Below are 7,343 nucleotides of genomic sequence, written 5' to 3' on the forward strand. Positions count from 1 at the left end.
AAGACTGTCAATGAATGAAAACATGGATAAAAATGTTGCAAAGGCAAGGAATACCTATGGGAATGAGTGAAGTCTACCCAGCCCTGAACACTTGCCCTTCCTCCCCAAAAAAGCAGGGACCTATGCTGATAATTGGCGAGAATTCTTCTTCTTCCGTCCCAGGAAGGCAGAGCTCAGTGTTTCTCATCCTCTGAAACTTTGACGCCAAGTCCTTGACTCAGCAGAGAGACAGCACATCCTTCCTGATGTAGGAGGGTCCTATTTTGAATACTTTTAGGGGACTGAAGTGGCTCATTGATTTGTGAAGTGGGAGGATCAGCCCCACGTTTTCTCTGGGAACAAAATCTGACTGAAAGCTGTGTATGTTCAACAACTTGCAGGGCGTCTGGTTTGAAAACAGGGTGAGAATCCAACAGTGAAATATGAGATGAAAGCCCCAGTCTGGATGACAGAGCCAGAAAGCAGATTGGGGAAGAAATAACAGCCAAGACCTGGCCATCCCATCCTGACGGCAAGGTAGCTGGACCAGGAAGCAACTATGATTTCTACTCTATTCTCCATGTATTCTCCTTCTGACATCCTACAAGGACCCCTTTTGTCTGTTTGCCTCAGCTTCCTCTTCGGTAAAATCAGCTAGAAAAGAAAATAGGAAATGACAATCCACTCCATTCTCTGTGTAGAAGAGGGCTTACAATAATAATAATGATAAAAATTTGTAGAGCAGCTTAAAGTTTTTAAATCACTTTACACATATAACTCATTTGATCCTCAAATGTGTGAGATAGGAGCTATCCCAGTTTTACAGATAAGAAAACTGAGGCTGATGTTCCAATGATCTCAGGATGATGAGAGCCACCACATCCAGAGAGAGGACTGTGGGAACTGAGGATGGATTACAACATAACATTTTCACTCTTTTTGTTGTGGTTTGCTTGAATTTAATTTCCTTTCTCATTTTTTGATCTGATTTTTCTTGTACAGCAAGATAATTGTATAAATATGCATGTCTATTTTGGATTTAACATTTATTTTTATCATGTTTAACATATATTGGATTGCATGCCATCTGGGGAGGGGATAGGAAGAAGGGGGAAAATTGGAACACAAGGTTTTTCAAGGGTCAATGTTGAAAAAATTATCCTTGCATGTTTTGAAAATAAAAAACTTCAATTAAAAAAAAAAGAAGGGGGAAAAAATAGAAAACTGAGGCTGAGATTAAATGATTTACCCAAGATTACACAGCTAGTGTCTGAGGCAGGATTTGAAATGCCTGACTCAAGTGTACTCCTTCCATTATAAGAGTAGCAAACTACAAGTTCAGCACATGTTCCATGCTGCTTCTCTAGGCATTGACCTAACATTCTGCCATAAATGAATTGATATATGCTATTCTCACTGTGTTGGAGATAACAGACTAAGGCCAGAGTGACTAAACAGGAATGGAGATCAATACTCTCCAGGAGATGTTTAGGGAGGAGGTAGCTTTGGGAAATGGGTGGCAAGAGTGCTTCTTGCTGAATTTAACTCTTTATACTTTATTTTGCCTTCTGCTTTCAGTAAATGTCTTTTTTCTTTACTTTGTTGTGATTTATTCAGGCTTGATGAGGGATTATCAGTGGAAATGGTGGCTCATGAGTTCTGGATTGTAATGGAGGATTCCCTACTGAGAATCATGGATCGAGAAGTAACCTAAAGCAGGTATGAATGATGTCAAGAATATCTGTGAACCACATAATCTCTTAAGTTCTTAAGAAATGGAGACTGTACTTAAGAAGTCTGATCAATGAAGAAGGCAGTTATGACTCCAGAGGACTGATGATATATGTAAACCTGCCTCCTGACAAAGAATGGTGAATTTAGGATAATAGATTTTTGGTCATGGATAGTGTAAGAATTTGTTCTACTAGACTAGGAATGTATGTTCCAAAGGTTTTCTTTTTCTTGAAATCAGGAGAGTTACAAGACAGAGAAAAATAATGCTCAATAATAGAAAAATGAAATAAAGAAGTAGAAATCTTGTTTTGCTTATACCCTAAAAAAAAGAATTAAAAAGGCCCATCTACCTATTGAGGTGCAGAGTATCAGAATTCAACTGTCGTTGTTTGTCCTTCCTTCTCAAAGAAAACCATGACTTCAGGGAGGCGATGAGAATTGGATTCAAGCAAGGGAGGATTGTGCAAGATCACCTGCTTCACTTTCCTCACCAGAGCCATCTGATCTAGTGGCCAGATATAGATCAACAGATCTCAATTAAAGGTAGTTAGGTGCTATAGTAGATTCAGTGTGGGACCTGGAGTCAGGAAGATTCATCTTTGCCCCTATACTGTATAAAAATAAAGATAAAATCATCCCAAAAGAAGAGGTACATGTAATAGGTCTCATCAGAGAAGAAATTGGGAGCATAATTTACTCAGTCTTTCTTACATTCTGGGTTGGAAATACAAATAAGAATCCCTGTCCCTGGAGAAGGAATCCAGCCTCAAGATGGAGGGAAGGAAAAAAAAATGTAGAATATCTTCCTGATCAGAAGACACTGACTAAAAGTGTTATTACTTAGGTGTCAAACCTTTTTACCTTTCCCTATGCAAGAGATCATCTTTACTCATCTCTATGGGGACACACTGACTTCTAGACATCTTGGGGAAGGAATACCATTCATTATAGCTACTCAGATCTGGTTCCCATCACGCACTTTGCTTGCTATTTCTCTCTGAAAAACATCCAGGTGCAGTTTTTAGTCCCCACTCCTGCCCTTATCAGTCCAATGGAAACAGCATCTGACACAACATTCAGGCTGTTCTTCAAACTACTTAGTACCGAGCATCTTCTGGGTGCCAGTGAGGGAAGTGAAATTCCTGTGGGGTAGTCAAGTCTTTCTTCCCTGGTAGAAAAACTACACTGATACTGATAAGTATACTGGAATTTTGCCATTCAGATTCCAGGTCTCTAATGTGAAACCCCTCAAAAGCTCCCAACCCAATTTACTAAGAAATGTTTATTCATTACCAGGGTTGCTAACCCTCTTGATTCCTCCTGCCACCCCCACTTCCAGTGGCATTTTGTTAGAGGTTTGCTTTCTTTGTACAAACAAGGCAGTCCTTACTCTCTTTTTTAATAACTTTTTATTTTCAAAATATATGCAAAGATAGTTTTCAACATTCACCCTTGTAAAATCTTGTGTTCCAAATTTTTCTCCTTCCTTTCCTCCAACTCCCTCCCCTAGACAGCAAGTAATCCAATATATGTTAATCATGTGCATTTCTTCTATACCATTTCCACCTTTAATCATACTGCACAAGAAGAATCAGATCAAAAAGGAAAAAAATGAGAAAGAAAACAAAATGCAAGCAAACAACAACAACAAAAAGTGAAAATGCTATATTGTGGTCCACATTCAGTCCCCACAGTCCTCTCTCTGGGTGCAGATGGCTCTCTTCATCACAAGATCATTGGAACTGGACTGAATCATCTTGAAGTTGAAATGAGCCACGTCCATCAGAAGTGATCATTATGTAATCTTGTTGCTGTGTATAGTGTTCTCCTGGTTCTATTCACTTCACTTACCATCAGTTCATGGAAGTCTCTCCAGACCTTTCTGAAATCATTCTGCTGATCATTTCTTATAGAACAATACTATTCCATAACATTCAAATACCATAACTTATTCAGCCATTCCCCAATTGAGGGATATCCACTCAGCTTCCAGGTCCTTGCCGTTACAAAAAGGGCTGCCACAAATGGCAATCTTTAGTCTTGACTCTCTATATTGTCATTAGTCAAATACCAGATCCTTCCAAGATAATAACAGGATAAAATTGTAGCTTCTTCATGGACTATATCAATTCCAGATAGTTATTTAAAACCCATAATATTATTCTAATTAATTAATCAATCATAATACTCAGATTTTAGAGGAGATTGGAGAAGATTCTGAGAGAAATGATTCATTGAGGACCCCTACTCAAACTCTAATCAGTATTAGTCAGTTCATTCTGATTTTATAAAGGATAATACTGATTGTTAGTAATTATTTTAACATACTTATCTAGTAATACATATCTAATCAATTACCTAATAATATGTATAAAAATAAACACTGGATTCAACCATACTTTGTATAAGGCACATAAAAAAATAGATTCTAAGAGAAAGGCCCTATAATAGGTCTCAAATTTTAATGTAATATTCATTACTTTTTTCTAGCTGTGGAGTTTACTTGTGCAACCACAAGAATGCTGACAAAGTTATCTCCATCCTGTTTTGCTCAAATTCCTTGACTAAACCAAACATGGGCGGTGACATGGTACGGAAAGTTCCCCCCTCCCCCATATGTTCTTGGAGTATATGGATAGCCTGTATTATCTCCCCCTGCTTAACCTAAGAAGAAGCCCATCCTTATAACCAATTAATCATGAAGCCTCATGCTTCACCCAACATATGAACTGCTCACCTCCCTCAGCTGTTATGTTATTTTTGGCTCTCAACAAGATTTAACAAACAATGGTGTTTTATATTTTACCATAGCTATTTTGAATGGGTATCAAACTTTCCTGGAAGAAGGGAGCTTCTCAGAACATGAGGAAGATCTGAGGTCCACTTCATTGGAGGGACCCTTTAATAAAGTACTATTGGCTCAGAGCTCTGCTTCAGGTACTTTTGTTATAGATGGGACAATTTTAATCCCCCAATTCTACTTCTTATGTTAAATCTATCTATTTATCATTCTGGCTACTGTTAATCCTGTTAAAATCCTTTCCCAAAGATTTTATATTCTATAGTATTTTCAGAAACATAGTATCAAAAAAAATAAAGCACCAGCATAAAACAATAAAAATTTAGAACATAAAACAACAAAAAAAATTACTATTCACCAAATAGTATTAGTTTATTGAATCCAAATTACCTATGCCAATAAAAATATCCTGCGCACACAACTCCCTATTCTGGTAGTTCATACTGTTTGTTTTTGAAAAAACATCATTGAGTATGATAATATCATACAATGCAGTCAGTTCAAAGGAGTGCCTCTTATCATCCACAACAAAAATCAATTCTGCCATAGATGGTAATTGTCTCCACCTGATTCATTCCCAAATAGCAAATACAATTAGATTTATAGTCTAAGCAATTTCACTCTGACTCTAAATTGCTCAAACCTAAAATGTTAATACAAAATGAAATTACTCAGATAACCACTAAGGTCCCTTCCAACTTTAAATCTATGATTTTATGATCTGTATTTGCCAGAGGATAGTGGAAATTTTTCATACAAGTATGCCCAATATTTCATGTTCCAGTATAATGCTTCCAGCTATCTTTCCCAAGCCCATAACTATAAAATTAAGCTTGAAAAATCATTACTCTACTCTAAGGAGAGGAATTTGAGCTTTAAGGACAGTTTCTTTCCCTAGATAATCTCCAACAAGCAAAGCTTCTCTGACACCTCTTTTTCTTAAATTTTTTTCTCTTCCAATTTCTTCTCATCTTAGTTTGAAGAGACAAGCAAGAATGTTGACTGAATCTTTTTTCCATTCTTTAAACTCTTTTCTTGCCTGACTCCTCATTCATTCATTCTTCCATGTGATCCTCTAATTCTCTGAAGTAATGAAGAGGTTGATTATTCAGGTAATAGGCTGTCTTAACTGGCCAGATATTCTGGTTTTCCAAGAATTTGGAAGCCAATGAAGGTGGAAATGCTGCTTCAGGATTTCCTTTTACTCCTCTCTGAGGCTGCCTGCTAGGTGAGAAAGCAGAAGTGATATTTAAGTGGATTTGGGATCTCATCATTGATTTGGAATTTTCTTCCAACAATGTAGTTGGCAACCTAACCATATCTATAAATCTTGTATAATTCTTGTTCATGTTCTCCCCTAAGTTCTCCACAAAGAGTTCATCCAGTAAGCTAGAGACTTCTTAGATTTCTTCTGATATCATAAAAATACTGTGACTGTCTGTCATTCTTTGTCCTCTCTTTTTTCCTATCATAAAATTCCCTGATGATATTTTTTTCACTTCACTCACTGGTCCTATGTCACCCCTTACTCCATCTCACCACGAGCTTCTCCATTGCCCTCTTGTGATATTTATTTTCAACTCTCCAGAGACTTATTTCCTCTTTCAGACACGCAACAACACTGGCAGAATGTTGATGTTAAAGAGATAGGCTTTTGTTCACATGAAAACTTTGGAGCCAAATTCACTTTCAATTTCCTGAAGGCATTTATTCCACTCTGCTTTCTTCATCCTTTTCAAATATTTGGCCCAATTCTTTGCCCATTTCTCACATGTTATTGTTTTTGTTGTTCAGTCATTTCAGTCATAGCTGACTTTTCATGACCCCATTTAAAGTTTTCTTGCCACTTTCTTCTCTAGCTCATTTACAGATAAGGAAACTGAGGAAAATAGGGTTAAATTATTTGCCCAGGTCACATAGCTAATAAGTGGCTGAGATCAAATTTGAATTCAGAAAGTTGAGTCTTTCTGATTCCAGGACCAGCACCCTATTGTGTCATGTAGCTGCCCCGTATATAGACATAAATATTGGTGGGTAATCCCTTTAGGTGTCCATTTAAATATATGTCAAAATCTGAGCAATAGACATTCTTTTTTTCACTTTGTCTTTTCTATATGGAAGGTCAGACCAAGCTATTTTGAGTTGTTATGGATCTCTTCCCGAAAATTTTGTTATGTTCCAAGTCTTGAAACAACCAACATTACATCAACAAGAACAGGACCATCTGTTGGACCTTACCATCTATGGGAATGAACAGCTAGGTGAAATGTACAGAGTAACAGAACTGAAGTCAGGAAGATTCATGTTTCTGAGTTAAAATCTGGCCTCAGGCACTTGCTGTGTGACCCTGAGCAAATAATCCAACCCTTTTTGCCTTGGTTTTTTCATCTGTAAAATGAGTTGAAGAAGGAAACCACAAATAACTTTAGTATCTTTGCCAAGGAAACCTCAATTGTGGTCCCAAAGAATTAGATATTGACAAACAACTGATTGTATCTAGGATATACTGTAATCTATTTAACATGTAAAGGACTGCTTGCCATCTGGGGGAGTGGGTGGAGGGAGGGAGGGGAAAAATCGGAACAGAAGTGAGTGCAAGAAATAATGCTGTAAAAAATTACCCTGGCACGGGTTCTGTCAATAAAAAGTTATTTAAAAAAAAAGAAAAGAAAAGAAAAACAACTGAACTATCTACAGGGAATCTCTGTTCAACTTAGATTCTTTGTATATCTTCTCCATAAACACCTAATCTTTAATCAAGACATTGAAGAGTGTTATTTCTTTTGTTCTATTTCTTTAATTTTATTTTTTAAATAATAGCTTTTTATTT

General features: G+C 36.9%; 1 long non-coding RNA gene across 1 annotated transcript; it reads left to right on the forward strand.

Annotated features, from left to right (window-relative positions):
* Positions 1-291: 291 nt before the first annotated feature.
* LOC127561861 (uncharacterized) lies at positions 292-4,638 on the forward strand. The gene is made up of 3 exons (XR_007953561.1): positions 292-516; positions 1,597-1,698; positions 4,204-4,638. It is a non-coding gene; the product is annotated as an uncharacterized LOC127561861 (long non-coding RNA).
* The last annotated feature ends 2,705 nt before the right edge of the window (positions 4,639-7,343 follow it).

The sequence above is a fragment of the Antechinus flavipes genome, chromosome 1 (assembly GCF_016432865.1).
Source record: "Antechinus flavipes isolate AdamAnt ecotype Samford, QLD, Australia chromosome 1, AdamAnt_v2, whole genome shotgun sequence".
Lineage (NCBI taxonomy): Eukaryota > Metazoa > Chordata > Mammalia > Dasyuromorphia > Dasyuridae > Antechinus > Antechinus flavipes.